Genomic DNA, 18,725 nt, shown 5'->3' on the forward strand with positions numbered 1-18,725 from the left:
CTAAATCTATCACAGAAATACGTTGCTCGCCTAATTCTTCCATACGCAGTTTTAAACATAAGGTATTTTCTGTCAGGAAAAATCATGCAAAACAAGCAATTAACATGTGATGTCTACTGATACGTTGAACTTGACCTATACTGACTCCAAAATGACCTGAGGTTATTGTGTTCATCTTCACTTTTCAGGAGTCCAGCACCAACGACAAGAGAAGATCAGATGCCCCGTCAGACAGCAAACCAAGTGATGAGGAAGGTTATTTATTTCACTACACATATCTGTCTGCGTGTGTGCTGTGGGAAACAATAGCTGAAGTGCAATCATCTTATTTGTTAACGTAACTGCTCAGCTTTTCAAAACGCAACACCCGTGAGAGTCTGGTGTATTTGTGGCTTCACACGGGACGGTCATGTCATGTCAGGGCCAGAAAACAGGTTTGACTTTGTGACGGACATATACCGATCGTGAAAATATCAATCCGCAGACACAAATACATCAGTCAATTAATTGTCGGTGCTGTGCCAAAACAGACACGCTCTATCTTTAACAAATATTAAGATCTGACGAGGAAATGCAGCAAATAGCTGACAAGCCCACTTTAAGCATCCCCTGTTACGAATGTATTTTAATAATAGCAATAAATAAACAGTAAGTCTGAGTTGCCTGTAGAGAGGAGTAGCCTATAGACTAACCACTAGATGACAAGCACATTTATCTTAAGGAAGAAGCAATCGCGCTGGTTTTGTTTTAATTCGGGTCTTTAGTCATCATTCTTACATGCAAAAAAAAAAAAAGACCTCCAGGTGGTTTTGGTGGCGTGATAACCAAACCTCTCAGTACTCTCAGTGACGTGAGAACGGGTCTGCTGCTTAGTCAGAGTAAAAGGGAGTAATAGTAGAAAGGTTTTACATATAGATAAATGCTAGAACAGAATGTTATTGTCATTGTTTTGAACAACTGATAGGCCGTTTAGCAGCCGTTTAACAAGGTCTTGGTATAGTAGGCTGTCACGGTTGGTCTCCTGGCTCACCCCCAGGGGCCGCCAAACACACACACACACACACACACACACACACACCATGCATACTGATTAGACGTCACCTGTTTCATATAACCTGAACACTATTTAAACCACTCTCACCCAGCGTTCTGGGCTGTAGTATTGGTAGCTCTGTCTGCGTGCCATGCCAAATGTGTTCCTTGTTTCTTGTCTTGACCGGTTGTTTGTTTACTCGATCCTATGACCTTTTTGCCTGCTACCTGGATTTCGTGTTTGCCCGGCCCTTTGGATACTGTTTTATCCATGCAGTTTTTTCACTAGGGTTGATTCACACTTTGGCAACAACAGCGGCTACTCTAATGACATTTAACTAGCTACGCTAGTGCAGCACGTTTTACACGCAACCCTTAAAAGATCAGAGATGACCGAACACCTGAGAAGAAATGATGCCGACCCCTGAAACGTCACACACAACTTTAGTTTAACTTTAAGTTTAATTGCAACGCATTAGTGATAATGAACGTGGATTTGCGCAGCTTGTCAGTAAACAACTTGTTTTGGGTCAATTTCTCAGTTTTTACTCAAGCGAATTCTTCAAATTTTGCTAGAAGTTGGATTTTAAAATAATTTTTACGCTTATCATTTTGCAGGAAATAAAGGCATTTGTTTGAGGACAGATTAAGTCCGAATGAGCGTCATCGGTGCAAGATGACAGCAGCCATACTTGGGACATTAGCCTCAGTTTTCCATAGGCTAGTGGAAGAAATGGACCTTTATGTTATGCTAATAATTAATTTAATGGTCTAGGAAGCATTTCTAATTTTGTAGGGGTGAGAAAACATACTGTAGGTTTGTAAAAACAACTAAATCGGAGCCATTCCTAGAAATTACTTTTAAAACGTGTTGGAAAAAGGGCTCTTTTCAGATGACTTCTGAATGACTTTCAAGCAATACTGGTCAAACAGTAATTAAAATCTTTGTGGTAGTCAAGCCGTTCTCTTGCAACACAGCAAATGCACAAACAAACAAATGCATGAATGAATGAAGTGGACTTTAAGTTGGGTTTTATGTTTGCAATGCACCGATGAACTAACGCGGAGTGTTTTCGTACAGTACAGTGTGGTTACAACACCACCTACTGGTCATTGTCTGACATTTAAAAACATTTATACACTGTATATTCCTACAGCTACAAGTTTTGTTTAAAAATGTTCACAAGAACCAAAAACAAACAGGCAAAGAAGTGTAATACACAAGAGCATAATAACGCAACATTGTGTTTGACTGGATGTAATCACCAGTGTGCTGGTGTCTCCAATCTGTGCAATGGATTGTGGGAAATGAAGTCCAACAGTAGTGTAGTGCAAGAGTCCATGTGGTGAGCGGGTGAACCGGTGGTGAATGTATAATTGAGCTCTTGCTGAAGAAGTTGCTTTATGTAAGGATGAATTGTGTAGAAAAGCATTCCTCGGTTCAATTAAAATGACCGAACATATATTTTTGAGTGCATATTTCAGATATATATATAGAGGTTATGAGGCCCCTATCACTCATCTTAGACAGGAATTTAGAGTATTTCCTGTTTGAAACCACACAGTCCTTTACACTTGTTGCAGATGAGCTCGATGCATCAGTTTTAATTCAAATTATTTTTTTTTTTTTCATGTTTATGTTTGTTGATATCTAAAAAATCTGCCGACAACTCCAGAGTTTGTCCGGAGTGAAATCACAAATGAGTGACAGACTTAACTTCTCTTGTCGTGGTTCATGAGCAGAGATGCAGTTCCCCTTCATAGGCCTGACCCTCCGTCCCTCCCCCAGTTCTGTATCCGCTCCGCCGACCTCTTGGCCTTTTTAGGGGGTTTTGTTAAGGACGTCACAAGCCGCCCTTAGAGTGGGGGATATGTCATGTCCAGGTCTGGGGTCTTTGTCATGCTTGTCCTCTATTTGAATTTAGTCTTGGTTCATTTCAGATGTCAGAGTTCACCAAACTTGAACCTTGGAACGCAGCAGCATGCACAACTTTGCTGCAGAAGTTTGGGCTTCCCTTGTCAAAAAAATTAACAAAATAAAAAAATCAGGATTCTAAACTCATGTAGAGAGCTGTTATTCCAACCGCACAACTCTGCGTGTGAGCCAATGTTCATCTGAGATTTAGTTCTGTTAAACACTGACTCTGAACTATGCAACTTGTTCCACTGTTGGATTAGTATAAAACCCCTCCTGTGATTTTCAAGCAATCTTTGGGGTGGCCAGGGGGTGCAGAGGTCTAAGTGGACATCCCTGATATGTTGAGTCCCACAAGGCTCAATTCGGTTTAGCCCGTATATGCTCCCACTAAGTCAGATAATGAGAAAGAAGCAAATTGCCCATAGACAGACCTTAGTTTCGGTAGTCAAAGTAACTAACTCAGCATACTACAATCTCAAAAACATGCAAGAATTAGGTGCTTTGTTTCTACCCAATTCTTCTCTTTAAGATTTTGGATATATGTTACTCTGCTCACACATTTTGAGTGAAATTAGTACTGTTTGGAATCACGATTATGATTTTCTGAGCTAAAACCTTTAAAGAACGACTTAATACGTGCCTCTACATACGTTTATGCAAAACTGAAAAAAACGTACCTATACATACGAATCACTGCAATTTCCAGTTGAAATTAAGAAAAAGTAGAAACACTGAAAACTCTGAAAGCTTTTATTCCTTTTCACACTAAAGTATGATTTACAGGTAGATTTGATTCATAAAAGCTCAATTGTAACACAATTAGCCATTATGTTTTGACTTTTAAACATGCTGCACAATTTAAAAACGTATGAATGTTGTCGTCACATACATATGACTTTGAACTCTGAAGTAGGTTTACTTAGTAGGTCAAGCGATACTGCGTTGAACTTGGCAGTGCTGTGGTATATAGCAACTTTAAATGCCCCAATCACAAAAAAAAAATGCTGAAAAATCAGAATTGCACCTCGGAAACCCCAAGGGAACCACAGAAGGGCCTGCACAATCCAAAGGGTTGGTCTATTTATCTCCAATCACTTTTCAAAAGAAAAGGGGACTGGAAAAAAATTTATTTGCATTTCCTTAGTTTAACTCAGAAAACATCTTCCAGCTGGAAGAACTGCCTGAAACTTGTTTGTAAAGGTTTTTTAGCCTTTGTTTGGCCACTTTGAAACCACACATGAACTTGTCGGTTTGGCTGAGCTGAATGCAACAAGATCACACTTCAGGACACACACACATTTTTAGCGATATAACACTTGCCATCTCTTTATTTGAAGAGTGTTTTTGTCTGCCGGAGAGAGAATAGCTTTTCTGGTCTTCTCATGAAATGAGTCCTCAGCTCCTGTAAAACAACAGCCTAAAATACATGTTAAATTCGACAATGATTCTCGTAATGACAAACAAAAATACACAAACCAGACACGCAAATGGCCTTTACTTCACTTTTTGTTAACAGATATGATACAGATTCTGAAGAAAAAACAAAATAGGCGTTTTGATACTATTCGTGGTACAGGCGTTCAATACGACGGGCGAGTTTCTTACAGGCATCCGTTTGGCTCGTTTACATCCTCCTCTATGAATCAAAATATAAGAAAGATGTTTGGTAGTACATCTTATTTTTAAATCCACACTTGCGAAGGTGCTGATATCCCAAAATATTCTAGGCTTCGTCATGAGGCTAATTTTAATTTTGCTTTTATGAAGTGAAATCTTTCAGTCTATTGCACGTACTTTTCTCCTTAGCCCAGCACAGGCGCTTTCTGACATTGTTCAGGAGTGGCTTGCGCATGTCCTGCAGATGCCTGTATGTAGTGGCTCTTGATGCACTGACACCAGCTTCATTCAATTACTTATAAAGCTCCCCCACATTTCTGAATCAGCCTTGCTTGGACCACCCTCCAGGGAAACGATGGCGCTCGCTTCCCAGGCTCCCACTGTTGGGCCGCATCCGCTAGCTCCACGGCCTCGACTCGCTCCATGGTGATGGTAGGGTTCCTCATCCGCACCTCTTGCCGATGGGTCCGAGGAAGGGCTCGCAGAAAACGGTCCACGACAACGCGGCCCGCTCCATGACCAGCTGACGGAGACCACTTCAGCAGTCAGTGAAGCGCTAGTCGGGACAGTTTGGTGACTTGGGCTCTGGATTATATTCCCATCTGTGAAACTGTTGGACCACAGATATGGGGGAGAGTCCCAAGCAAGCCAGATTTTCCCTCCAGACTTCCGTGTAGGTCTCTGCGGCCTCGCAGGTTTTGGAAGGAGTCAGTACTCATGCCAAATCATTGTGGTGCCATGCCCGGCATTCTCCACCAGTGTGATGGATCGGTCACACGCTGCTGTCTATGGAGAATAAGACAAAAGATGTTACTCTTAGCTTGTCTGGGGGCCATGCTCAGTCTCTGGCATTCTTATAGCCCGCTATAAATGAGTTGCAGCTGTGACCGATCAGCCAGTGCTCCTGGTCTGTTTCCAGGGCGACGCTGATGGTGGTTCGGGACGCTCATCACAGTATGATTCAGTTTTTGATGACATTGGGAGCAAATGCTGCATTTACAGTATGGTATTTGGAGTTCAAACACCAAAGCTGCATTGAGATCTTCTATATCTGTGGGTTTTTCCATTATTCTCCTCACACCTTTGCCTCTAACAGGCAGAACGGTATAGATATATAATCAAGTTACATTTTGCAGTTAATATGCAGTTCCTGAAAAATCATCTGACCAAATTTGGTGTCAGGAAGTGTGTAATAAGTGTTCTAGAAACCACCTTTGTTCTGAACATAGAGGTTTGTTTTGGTTCTATTGCCTCACTTAAGTTTTTGGAAAAGCTTCTTGCTTAAAAATCATGCAAAAGATTGCATACCTCAAAATCTTTACAACATAATTCTGAACCGTTTCAGAGGTTTGCATTCTTGCTAAATATTTTTTTTTTCTCGGATTTGGGCAATCTTAGATAAGCTAAACACGTTAAATGTACCACATACATCAAGATGACATTTGTGATGAACAAAAGACACTTTCCTCATCTCTTAGTTTGAGCTGGCATCTGACTGTGAGCAAAAGACTTCTCCAAACTTCTTTTTTTTTGCTTGTGTGAAACCTAGTTGTTTCTGGTTGTTTTTCAGGATTTGAGCTTCACTAGATCTATCTAGTGAATAGACATGCTATGACATGTTCATGTAACAGGTGATCTTATAATAAACACAATATATGCTAAAACATGCTGTCAAAGGTCACTTTAGTAGTAAGAAAGAAATGCATTTTGCACATGAACAAACTTGAATGAGAAAACAATCAATACAGATAAATGCATGAAGACACCTTTCTACCCACCTAGTTGTCTATCTCAGAAGACAACTAGGCATACAGGTGCAAAATAAATGTAAAGTAAACACGTCCTGATTTTTCTGAGCTGACATGTTCGTAGGTCAGCATATTTTGTTGACCATAAAAACAACATTTTAATCCAAAAATGTAGTCCTGACCATATTTCTACAGATAAATATAACCTTACTCATGAATAATCCTTAAAATGTAATGTAATGATAGATGAATGATAATGATGTACATGCACCAAACACTGATTGTAGGCTTAAACATCATAAAAAAACTATAAATTGGTTATTCACAATGTCGTTCCAGCATCAACAAAGATGTTAATCACACTCATCAAAAACAGGTTCTACATATAGGCTACATTCATATAAAAATGTTTTTCACTATTACTTTGAAGACTAGACAAAGTATTTAGTATTTAAGTTATTTCAAATAATTATTCAGTGCACTTTCTTCAAAGTGTTCATACAAGTTATATGGAGTAAAAGACGCAAAAAAGTTGAAGCCCTATTATTTTTAGCATAATTCAGTTTGTCCTGTGTGAAACCACAGAGAGACCATCACATGCACACACACACACACACACACACATTAGGTATATAAAAAGCAACCTTCTCATCTCTGAAATGTCAATGTTGCCTGGCTGTGGACACCTGGCTTCCAATCTTCTCTCGGTATTGCTCCAAATAAAACAACACAGAGTTTGCTAAAAAAAACTACATTCTCAGGTAATATTGGGGTAAAGTTATTGGGCAAATCTATGCATATATTCCTGTTGGAGCGACTTGTTTTGTGCTTTGTAAACTCTGTTGTCTTTCAGCATCTACACTTCACTAGATCTACTAGATCATCTGAGGGATCTGACTGAATCAAGATGCTGCTGGTCATTCAAGCTCTTCTTATTTTTGCTTCTCTAGGACAGGTGAGCTTGAGTTCTCGTATTAATATTATAGACATGAATACTTATTATTGATCGTTATAATTTCTGTTGCTGCAGGACCACAGAGCTGCTGCTGCTGTTAAGGAACAAATATATCCACTGGATATGGCACTGAATTCAGTTGATGATCAGTATCATGGCTGCACCAGGGAAATGGCACAACAGGTGGAAACAAGATATTTTAATAGGGAACTCAATAACCGTAGAACTAATTTTAAAATAGCTTGGGAAGAGGGTGAAAAAAACATTAAAAATCCAGAAAATAACTTGACGAGAATCATTCAATTGCCATTTATATGTATACTGGTGATAAAGTATTTCGTCTCTTCAACAACGCAACTCGTTACAGTAAACAAAACTACACAGCCGAGACATACGAATGGTATTCACTTCACTTTCTGTTAACGGAAGCCATACAGATTCTGAAGGCAACGCAAAATGCATGCTATGATACCTATCGTGGTACAAATTTTAAATACAACTTTCTCAACACAACCGTTCGTTTTGGCTCGTTCGCGTCTTCCACTTTTGTTCGTAACAAAACACGTTTTTTTGGAAATGTATCTTGCTTTGAAATCAAGACGTGCCATGGTGCCGAGGTAACAAACTATTCAAAGCTTTCTCGTGAGAGAGAGGTGCTGATTCCTCCATATGAGATGTTCAAAGTCACTGCCGTTAGAAACAGGACGGATCAGCCCGATCTCTGGTGTGAGACTGTGTATGTGTTGAACAGCAATGGAACAAGAAGTGACCTGAACTGTGCATTGATTAACAGTGTTTCTTTGTCATAAAATATAATGAAATACAGTTATTTTAAATGATTTAAGAGTGGTTTTATTTCTTCATTTACGTCTTTGTGCATCTCAAAAAAGCCCAAAAATACAACTTAATACTATCATAACATGCAAAACATTTCCTGGTCTAGTTTAGCCTTGTTTTCTTGTGTTTTGTTCACTTGTTTAATGACTTTTGCTTGCCTCTGTTCTCTTTGCTGCCTGTTTTGACCATGTCTAAGAATAAAGTCTAGCGAATGGATCCACACGACTCCTTCATTACATTACTGCAGAGCAATTACTGTACTGCTTGCAATGAAATATAAATGTCACTGCCATTTGATGTTTAAGATCGACAATACAATTCAAATGCTGAATGTAATTTGAAGTGTGCTCTGACGATGACAGTGACGGTAGAAGCATTTGCTCAAATTGAACCCTTTTAAAGGATTGGTTCACTTTCAAATGAAAAATTTCTCATGATAATTTGCTCACCCCAATGTCATCCAAGATGGTTAAAGAAATTGAGGTTTTTGATGAAAACATTCCAGGCTTTCCTAAAATGGGCTCCAAACAGATGAAGGTCAAAATGACTATTTCATTTTAGCTTCAAAGTGCTATAAGCGAAACCAGATGATGCATAATGATTGGTCCTTATAAAAAATATATAAAGTATATATATAAATATATATAAAAAGTAAATTTTCATAGACTCTGTACTTCCACCCATTTGACACGTGGCCTTTCAAAGTGCATCGTGGAACAACGTGTTCATAAAGCATATACATTTTTTTAAATGCAAGAATGTATTAGTAGCTGTTAAAACATTCATGCATTTAAGGGACAATACACACATCACGAACTTTCATCCTGAACACTGGCACACCACAGGGGTATGTCCTCGGTCCAATCCTGTACACGCTTCTCACCGTGATTGTCACTCTTTACGTTCTGTGTGAGGAAAAATGCAAAACATCAATATGGCTGCTCTTGCAGGAAGCCCCTCCCAACTGAATGAAAGAGCCAATCGCTAATCAGTAAAGTCAGCACATCACTGTGTAGAGGTTGAAAAAACGGATCAATATGATTATCTAAAAAGTAATGCAATTAGTGTTGCGCTTGCCTATAAAAAGGATTTGAGTGCATCCTTTGGAGTATCCAGTAGGGGGAGATGTGCTGTGTTGCGTGTCATTACCAATACAGATTGACACAGAGACACAGCACGAGTCTTTCGTCCTTTTATTTATGAACATTTCTCCCCTTTATCAGGTAAAAAATGTATCATAATGGTTTTTTATTATAAGTTAAAAGAAAATAGTAGTCATAAGATTACTTACTTCTGTGAATATGTTAGAGTGATGTTGTTAAATGAACAAAGATTGTAACGTAACTTCATGCTAATTAGCATGCTAAAATGAGATCGCACATGGTTTGAGTTAAACATCGAGTTGCATCTTCACAGCGTGGATTAAAACTGTATGTTGTGTAGTGGAGTTTATGCTGTTTTGTTATCTTTTGTTTTCTTGAGTTAAATCCTTTAAATATGGATTGTTGGAATAGTGTTTCACTTTAATAGCGTTTTTTTGTTCATGAAAAGTGTACGTCACTGATTGTTATCTAAAGGATAATTGACTATGTATTCAGATAATACAAAATGTATTTAGCTATTATGTTAAGAATGTTATCGGAGACGTGATTTGTATTATTGATTAAGAACATATTACTGTTATTCAATGTACTGATCTATCTGTTGATTCAGTTCTATTATTAAGTAATCTATGCTGTTGAATGAAAGATATTATCATTACCAATACAGATTGACACAGAGACAGCAGCACGAGTCTTCGTCCTTTTATTTATGAACATTTCTCCCCTTTATCAGGGTGTAACATTTTGGAGGCCCCAGCGAGATGGATGGTTCCTGGTCCTGCCGATTGCTGTAGTGCCATGTGACGACATCCAACCTTGCAACCACAACTACCCAGATAGGAGGTCAGCGGTGTGCAGTAGTCTTCCGATCGGTCGGGCAAAAGTGCGAGTAATCTGAGGTTCCTTACCCAACCAGGAGAACTGCAAGCTCTTCCCAAGTAGACATTCTGATTTTACACTGATACTGGCCACTTATCCAACAACATGAACACACTGGAGGACGTGAAACTTGAAGTAGTGGGGACACTTTATTCACTCAATAGTGATCATCTGATTGCATTATGTGACTTTCTAGATATTGCTGGTACGCAGAGAAAGGATGTTTTGGAAAAAAGTCGCTCATTTCTGATTACAAATATCGTAAAGTATATTGAAAGAGATGAAGTAGAGGAACTTGAAGATCAGGGTATGTCTTTTCTCCTTAACCTTAGAGACAAAATCACTGAAATTCAGTTGTCAAGTCAAAACACAGAGTCACAGCAAAAGGAATTGGATGTAACTAAGATGTCAGAACAAGAAAAACTGCAAAAACAGATTGAAGCGCTTCAGTTAGCTTTACAGTTATCATTGCAGTCGAAAGAGGCTGAATTAAAACAGGATGTACAGACTGTGAGTCAGAAAGATCAGACATTTCAGGGCAGTGTCCCAATAAAAGATCTTACCCAGTCATCTCTCTGGCAAAGGGAGTTTAAAATATCAGGCCAGATTGGGGAACCAGGGCAGAAAGATAAACTTAGTTTTTCCAGCTTGGCCCATCAAATTGAGAACGGAATAAAAAAGAATGTTCCTGAACATGAAATAGTCCATGCAGTGATAAAAGCCATTGTACCTGGTATGCAGCTACGTAGCTATTTAGAGGGCAAAGCAAACTTAACACTGCCTACCTTAAGAAGAATCCTTCGCTCACATTACCAGGAGAGGGCGCCACAGAACTGTATAAGCAACTGATGTCGGAGGTCCAGGATAGTAGGAAACTCCCCAGAACTTTTTAATTCGTGTTTTAGATCTCAGGCAGAAGATCCTATTTGCATCACAAGAAGCCGAGTCTAGTCTCAGGTATGACCCCATTCTAGTGCAAAATATGTTTCTGCATACAGTTCTTACCGGCCTGCAAAATGACTACATCAGAGGAGATCTCAAGCCATACCTGCAACAAACAGATGTGAGTGATGAACTGTTGTTAGAGAAATTAAACCTTGCATGCATGACTGAAACAGAGAGACAAAATAAAAAGAAAACTGCAGTCCAGCATCGTCCGGTGGCAGTGCATTCGGCAGAATGCAATAACTCAGCATCTGCAGAAAAGAAAGCGAAAACATTACTTCAGGAAAATAAAAATAAGCATAACCCTGATTTGCTAAATGAACTCAGAGAAATAAAATCAGACATGGCACTATTAAAGAACCTCAGCGTTGAAGTGTCACAGCTTAGAGAATCGATTCAGTTACCCCAGCCAGCTGCAGAGCAGGGTCTGTCCTCACCAGGTTTCCGCAACCATGTCTCAGCTACTCACCCTGAATGTTCATTCCCTGGGTACTGGCCCAATTACAATTCAGGACAGAGAGCGAGAACAGCTCAGTTCCAGCAAGGATTTGCACCACACCGTTTTTCTATCCCAACAAGGAGTCAGCGAAGAAGATGCTTCAACTGTCAGCAGAACGACACTGACAATTATTGTACTCACTGCTATAAATGTGGAAGCAGTGAGCATTTCTTTGCGGGCTGTAGAGCAAGGGCAGCAAACTCGTCTAGGGATGCTCATTTAAACGAGAGAGGGTTACTTCCACGGGACAGGGAGTAACCTGCCAGATGTTGGAGTCCCATCAACAATGCTCGGGGTGTGAGATGAAAGGAGGTGGCCATAATTTACGAGTATGCACATCTTGCCACAAAGCTCTCTATTGCTCCAAGTTATGTCAGGCCCGTCACTGGGGTAGACACAAGAAAGAGTGCCAGCAAGAGCATAAAGATGTGAAAGGATTAAGTGCCACAATGAGAACTAATTCAAGCAAATCACTGAGTGTCGCCGCTTTAGTAGGGAAACAGTGTCTCATTGACTGTTACATCCAGGGAGTTAAAACAACAGTATTGTGGGATACTGGATCTCAGGTTTGCATCATTGATGAGTGGTGGAAGGATGAAATATTGCCTGATGTGAGGTTAAGGCTTCTTTCTGAAATAATCGACGCACCTGACACACTTCAAATAATAGCAGCAAACGGACAAGATATCCCTTATGTTGGGTGGATAGAAGTAACATTTTGTTTGCCAGGACAAAATAGTAACCACATTGAGTCTGTTATACCCATGCTGGTAACAAGGGGAAAGCACCTTTCCCATCCTATCATTGGTTACAACGCTATTGAGTTCATCATGACAAGCAACATAGGTGGAAGTGCTGATCCTGCATGTGTGGAACAGTTAAAGAATATTGTGAATATGGTTCGCCCAAGGTTAAAGGTAAATGACATTCAAGCTTTTATAGAGCTCATAAAAGCAGAAAAATCACACGAATATGTGGTGAGAACTCCCAAAGAAAAGATATTAATTCCCAAGCGTACCTCTTTTGCAAGTTGAGTGCCGAATAAAGGCGAGTCCACTGAAGGAGGAAACTGTCTTGATGTTTGAACCCGATCTTGATCCCAAATGGGCGGAAGGGCTACAGTTCCAGGAGACACTTGTAAAGGTAAAGAAGGGGCTCCACCATACATCATACTTGATGCTCAGAATCCAACAGACCATGACATTTGTCTTATGTGGAAAAACCGTTATAGGAACAGTATATACGGTACAAGCTGTTTACCCATCTATGTCATTGGATCAGTCAGTACAGTCCATTCCTGCTTCAGTGAATCCCATCCAAATAAGCAGTACTGAGTTTGCCAAAGGTACCTGGGACCCTCCAGTCGATTTAGGGCATCTGAGTCAGCCTGAAAAAGAAATAGTGTGCAAGATGTTACAAGAGGAATGTGCATCATTCTCAAAGTCAGATGGTGACATTGGATGCATAGAAAATCTAACCTTGAAAATATCTCTTAAAGACACAACTCCTGTCGCACGTTCATACATCTCTGTACCAAAACCACTCTATAAGGAAGTAAAAGATTACCTTCATGACCTGATTGCTCAGGGTTGGATATCAAAATCAACATCATCTTATGCATCACCTGTTGTCTGTGTTAGGAAGAAGGATGGAAGTCTCCGTCTCTGTGTGGACTACAGGGAGTTGAATAAGAAGACCAATCCTGATCGTCAGCCAATTCCCAGAGTCCAAGATATCCTTGACAACCTAGGTGGGAATTCATGGTTTTCACTATTAGATCAGGCAAAGCATACCATCAAGGCTTTATGGCAAAGGAGAGTAGGCCCTTGACTGCATTTGTAACTCCGTGGGGGTTATATGAGTGGATACGAATTCCCTTTGGTTTGATGAATGCTCCAGCTGCCTTTCAAAGGTGTATGGAGGAATGCTTGGAGAGTTTGAGAGACCGGATATGTGTGCCATACCTTGATGATATCTTAGTCTACAGCAAGTCCTTTGAAGATCATGTTCATCATGTGCAGAAGGTACTGCAGCAGCTTAGACAATATGGAATAAAATTGAAGCCAAGCAAATGTGTAATGTTCAAAAGGGAAATTCGCTACCTCGGAAGAATTGTGTCGGCTGAAGGTAGTAAAGTGGACCCAACTGATACAGAGGCTGTGCGAGCTTGGAAGGAGAAGAGACCAAGTACCGTTGGGCAGCTGCGAACTGTTATGGGCCTCTTAAGTTACTACCGACAATATATTAAAGATTTTTCAAAGATTGCTGGACCATTGTATGCTTTACTCAAGGGCATCCCGGGAGTGGAAAACATTTGTCGAAATTCCAGAAAAAATAAAGTGAAGAATAGAGGAGTGCCTTCAAACCAACTAATAGTTTGGAAGGATGAGCACCAAGAGATCTTGGAAAAATTGATAAATCATCTGGTCGAACCACCCATCCTTGGATTTCCAGACTTTTCACTGCCCTTTATTCTTCATACGGACGCCTCAAACCAAGGCCTGGGGGCAGTATTGTACCAAAACAGGAAGATAAGCTTCGTGTAATAGCATATGGATCTCGGACTCTCACAGCTGCCGAACGAAATTACCACCTCCATTCAGGTAAATTAGAGTTTCTCGCCCTTAAGTGGTCAATAACCGAGAAATTTAGAGACTACTTATACTACGCACCAACATTCACAGTCTTTAGCGATAATAACCCCCTCACATATGTACTATCCAGCGCAAAACTCAATGCCACTGGCTGTAGGTGGGTAGCGGAGTTAGCCGACTTCCATTTTTCTATAAAGTACCGTCCCGCCGAGAAAACACAGATGCCGACAGTTTATCAAGATTCCCTTTAGACATTGAAGGAATGATAGAACACTGTACAGAGGGAATGTCATCAGACTGCATTGCAGCCACTGCACAAGCTGTAGAAGTACAGGAATATGCCTCACCTTGGATGATATCTGACTTGTCTCCATGCTCACTTAGCACAGATGATGATGAACCTCTTACTTCAGCTAAAATACAGCAGAGTCAAAGAGAGGATCCACACATCGGAACCGTAATAAAGTATAAATTGACTGGTATGCGACCTTCCACCCAACAAATTAAGTCTCTTACTCCTCAGAGTCGATGTCTTCTTCGTGAATGGGAAAAGCTTCTTCTTGATGAGAACGGCATCTTAAAGCGGAAGACAGTCAATAGACACCAGCTGGTCCTACCTGAAAGATACAAGGCAGTGGTAATGAAGAAGTTGCATAATGAGATGGGTCACCAAGGGGTTGATCGCACAACATCACTGATCAGAGATCGTTTCTTCTGGCCCCATATGCAACAAGAGATTGAACATTATGTTGCAAAAAGTTGCCCTTGTTTGAAACAAAAGAAGCCTTGTAAAGAGACAAGGGCTCCTCTCATTAATATCACTACGACTCAGCCTTTTGAGCTTGTATCTGTTGATTTCCTTCATTTAGATAAATGCAAGGGGGGATACGAATACATATTAGTAATAGTTGATCATTTTACACGGTTTGCGCAGGCGTACCCTACGACATCAAAGTCTGCGAAAACAGTAGCTGATCGTCTGTTTAATGATTATGCCCTGCGTTTTGGGTTTCCAAGACGAATACACCACGACCAAGGTGGTGAATTTGAAAACCAGCTTCTAGCCCAGTTGACAAAGAATTGTGGTGTCCTCAGTTCCAGGACCACTCCATATCACCCACAAGGGAACGGCCAGACGGAGCGATTCAATAGGACCTTACTTCAAATGCTCAAAACATTGACAGATAAGCAAAAGACAAACTGGAAGGAATCCCTAAATAAACTGATATTTGCATATAATAGCACCAAATGTGAAGTAACAGGATTCTCACCTTTTTATCTTCTTTATGGTCGGCATCCAAGATTACCAGTGGACCTACTCTTTGGTCTGGGAGAGAGCTCTGGAACGGTGAGCCAACAGGAATATCTGCAGAGATGGAGAGAACAGGTGCAAGAAGTACATAAGATAGCAAGGGAGAATGCAGGAAAAGCAGCAGTGCGAAGTAAAAAACACTATGATAGAAAATTGAGAAGTACAACTTTGTATCCGGGTGACCGTGTACTTGTTAGAAATTTGACACCAAGAGGAGGCACCGGCAAATTGCGCAACCACTGGGAAGAGAACATACATACTGTTGTCAGGCGAATAAAAGAAGACCTCCCGATCTATGAAGTGAAGCCTGAGGCAGGAAAGGGTCGGTCCAGGATTCTGCACCATAATCTCTTGCTGTCATGTGATCACCTGCCAGTGGAAGGACAATCTGACACTGCTGTTTGTTTAGGAAAAAGGATAAAACAGAAGAGATGTGACACAGAAAAATCTACTGAAGATGCAGAGGAGGATGAGGATGAGTTTTGTCTTTATTACTTACCAAACCAGCAGCAGTACCAAGGAGAAGAAAGTTACAGAGATCCTGATGAATTAATAAGGGAGACAAGTGGACTGGCCGGGCAGACCAAACATGGTGGAGATGTAGGAGAAAGAGTGGACATAGCTGAGCTTTCACATGAAGAATGCCCAGATGAAGGTGGTGATGAGGAGCTGATTCAAGTGGAGGACCAATTCGTAACAGGACACCGCGAAGAGGAAAAGGTTGAAATTGAACAAACGGTATCACATGAGTCATGTAATGACTCTACAGTAGAGGAAAGACATCCTAGACCTCGGAGAGAAACACGAGCCCCACAACTTTTCACTTATGATCGCCTTGGAACCCCCACTTGCTATAATACAAGTTGTAGTGGAGAAGTTCAGCAGTATCAGAATATGCCTTATCTTGGACAGCAAGCACTTTCTCCTTGGCCAAGTCCAGTGACATTTTATAATCCCTACCCATATCTTGTATATGGATATCAGAGACAGATTGGGGCATAATGTCGGTTATGAAAACACTGAACTAGTAAGAGCAGAATAGCCCATTGTGCAAGGAGAATTAACAAGATTTAAACTAAAAATGTGAATTACAAGATGTCGGGACGACATCTAAATTTTGAGGGGAGTGTGTAGAGGTTGAAAAACGGATCAATATGATTATCTAAAAAGTAATGCAATTAGTGTTGCGCTTGCCTATAAAAAGGATTTGAGTGCATCCTTTGGAGTATCCAGTAGGGGGAGATGTGCTGTGTTGCGTGTCATTACCAATACAGATTGACACAGAGACAGCAGCACGAGTCTTCGTCCTTTTATTTATGAACATTTCTCCCCTTTATCAGGTAAAAAATGTATCATAATGGTTTTTTATTATAAGTTAAAAGAAAATAGTAGTCATAAGATTACTTACTTCTGTGAATATGTTAGAGTGATGTTGTTAAATGAACAAAGATTGTAACGTAACTTCATGCTAATTAGCATGCTAAAATGAGATCGCACATGGTTTGAGTTAAACATCGAGTTGCATCTTCACAGCGTGGATTAAAACTGTATGTTGTGTAGTGGAGTTTATGCTGTTTTGTTATCTTTTGTTTTCTTGAGTTAAATCCTTTAAATATGGATTGTTGGAATAGTGTTTCACTTTAATAGCGTTTTTGTTCATGAAAAGTGTACGTCACTGATTGTTATCTAAAGGATAATTGACTATGTATTCAGATAATACAAAATGTATTTAGCTATTATGTTAAGAATGTTATCGGAGACGTGATTTGTATTATTGATTAAGAACATATTACTGTTATTCAATGTACTGATCTATCTGTTGATTCAGTTCTATTATTAAGTAATCTATGCTGTTGAATGAAAGATATTGTCATTACCAATACAGATTGACACAGAGACAGCAGCACGAGTCTTCGTCCTTTTATTTATGAACATTTCTCCCCTTTATCAGGGGTGTAACAACTGCAGCTACTGTTAGAAGTCCTGGTAGCTATAGAAATGGTCATCATTCTTAAATGGATGTTTTCGCACTGGCCCAGGACCAGCTTAGACCAGCAAAGGACATTTATTATGTTGCTTGATGTATGTTTTGCAGCCGTTCAGAATATCCAGTCAATGTTGCTAAAGATTAAGGGCCCTATCATACACCCCTCATAATGCGCAGACCAAGTGTGTTTTCTAGTTTCAGTTAAACGCAGTTCTCATTTTCCCATCCAGCACCACTCCGTTTAACTAGCAAGTGCATTTGCTCCCATGGCCGTGTTGGTCTAAAAAAAAGAGCTGTGTTCGGGAGCATCGGAGACGAATTGCTAGACTGTGCCACAGATCAACTCAAGCATGGTCTAAAGCCAATGGTGCAGTTTTTTTGTTTTTGTTTTTACAGATACTCCAACTTTCTGTCTAACTTATCATTTTTGACTTTTAATTTGATAAGTATTCGTTTAGTATCGCTCTGTCCTCGTCCGTCTGATAAAATGGTGTTCCCTCAATCATTTGGTCTTAAACATCCCAAAACCAAGGAACTTATAACTGACTTAAGAAGATCAAGGCATATTGAACACTCTGCCCTTGAAAATAGGCTCATTTAGGCAGTTGTGTTTTACTCTTTTGAATCCATTCAGCTGATCTCCGAGTCTGGCGGCAGCACTTTTAGTTGCATCTTAGCATAAATCATTGAATCTTATAAGACCTGTAACATCTCGCTCACAAATGTTTTGCCCAAATGTTTTATTGTTACACTTATGTTTATTATTCATATATCATGATATGCATTCTTATAGTATGCAACAATATTACTGTTTAATTTAGTGTGCACCACAATATTTGCACTATCACGATCAGAATCAGCTCATCACAAAGTCAAACCTGTTTTCTGGCCCTGACATGACCGTCCCGTGTGAAGCCACAAGTACACCAGACTCTCATATGTGTTGCATTTTGAAAAGCTGAGCATTTGAGTTGACAAATAAGACGACGAGCCGTGATCACAGATCAGCCATTATCTCCCACCATATACACAGACAAACATTTGTAGTGATATAAATAACCACTTGGTTTGTGAGCAACTAACTTTTCTGATCTTCTCCTTGTGCTGTTGCTTATTTCTGGGATCAAAATAGGTCATGTTAAATATATCAGTGAACATCACAGGTTTAATTGGTTTAAAACTTAAATACCTTTTAATTTAACATTGCAACATATTATGCAGCATGTTCACAAATACTATTACTAAATAGCGATAGATTTAGTAATAGTATTTGTGAAATTCAGTTTCTTGTCTTTCAGC

The 18,725-nt window shown here is 39.9% G+C and overlaps 1 protein-coding gene and 1 pseudogene across 3 annotated transcripts in view; one reads left to right on the top strand and one right to left on the bottom strand.

Moving 5' to 3' along the window:
• rbfox3b (RNA binding fox-1 homolog 3b) overlaps window positions 1-18,725 on the bottom strand; it is a 665,057-nt gene that overhangs the window by 573,489 nt on the left and 72,843 nt on the right. The gene's annotated exons all lie outside the window — the stretch shown is intronic.
• On the top strand, window positions 5,895-8,323 carry LOC122341590 (annotated as a pseudogene).

This window comes from Puntigrus tetrazona, chromosome 3 (genome assembly GCF_018831695.1).
Source record: "Puntigrus tetrazona isolate hp1 chromosome 3, ASM1883169v1, whole genome shotgun sequence".
In the NCBI taxonomy this organism is placed as follows: Eukaryota; Metazoa; Chordata; class Actinopteri; order Cypriniformes; family Cyprinidae; genus Puntigrus; species Puntigrus tetrazona.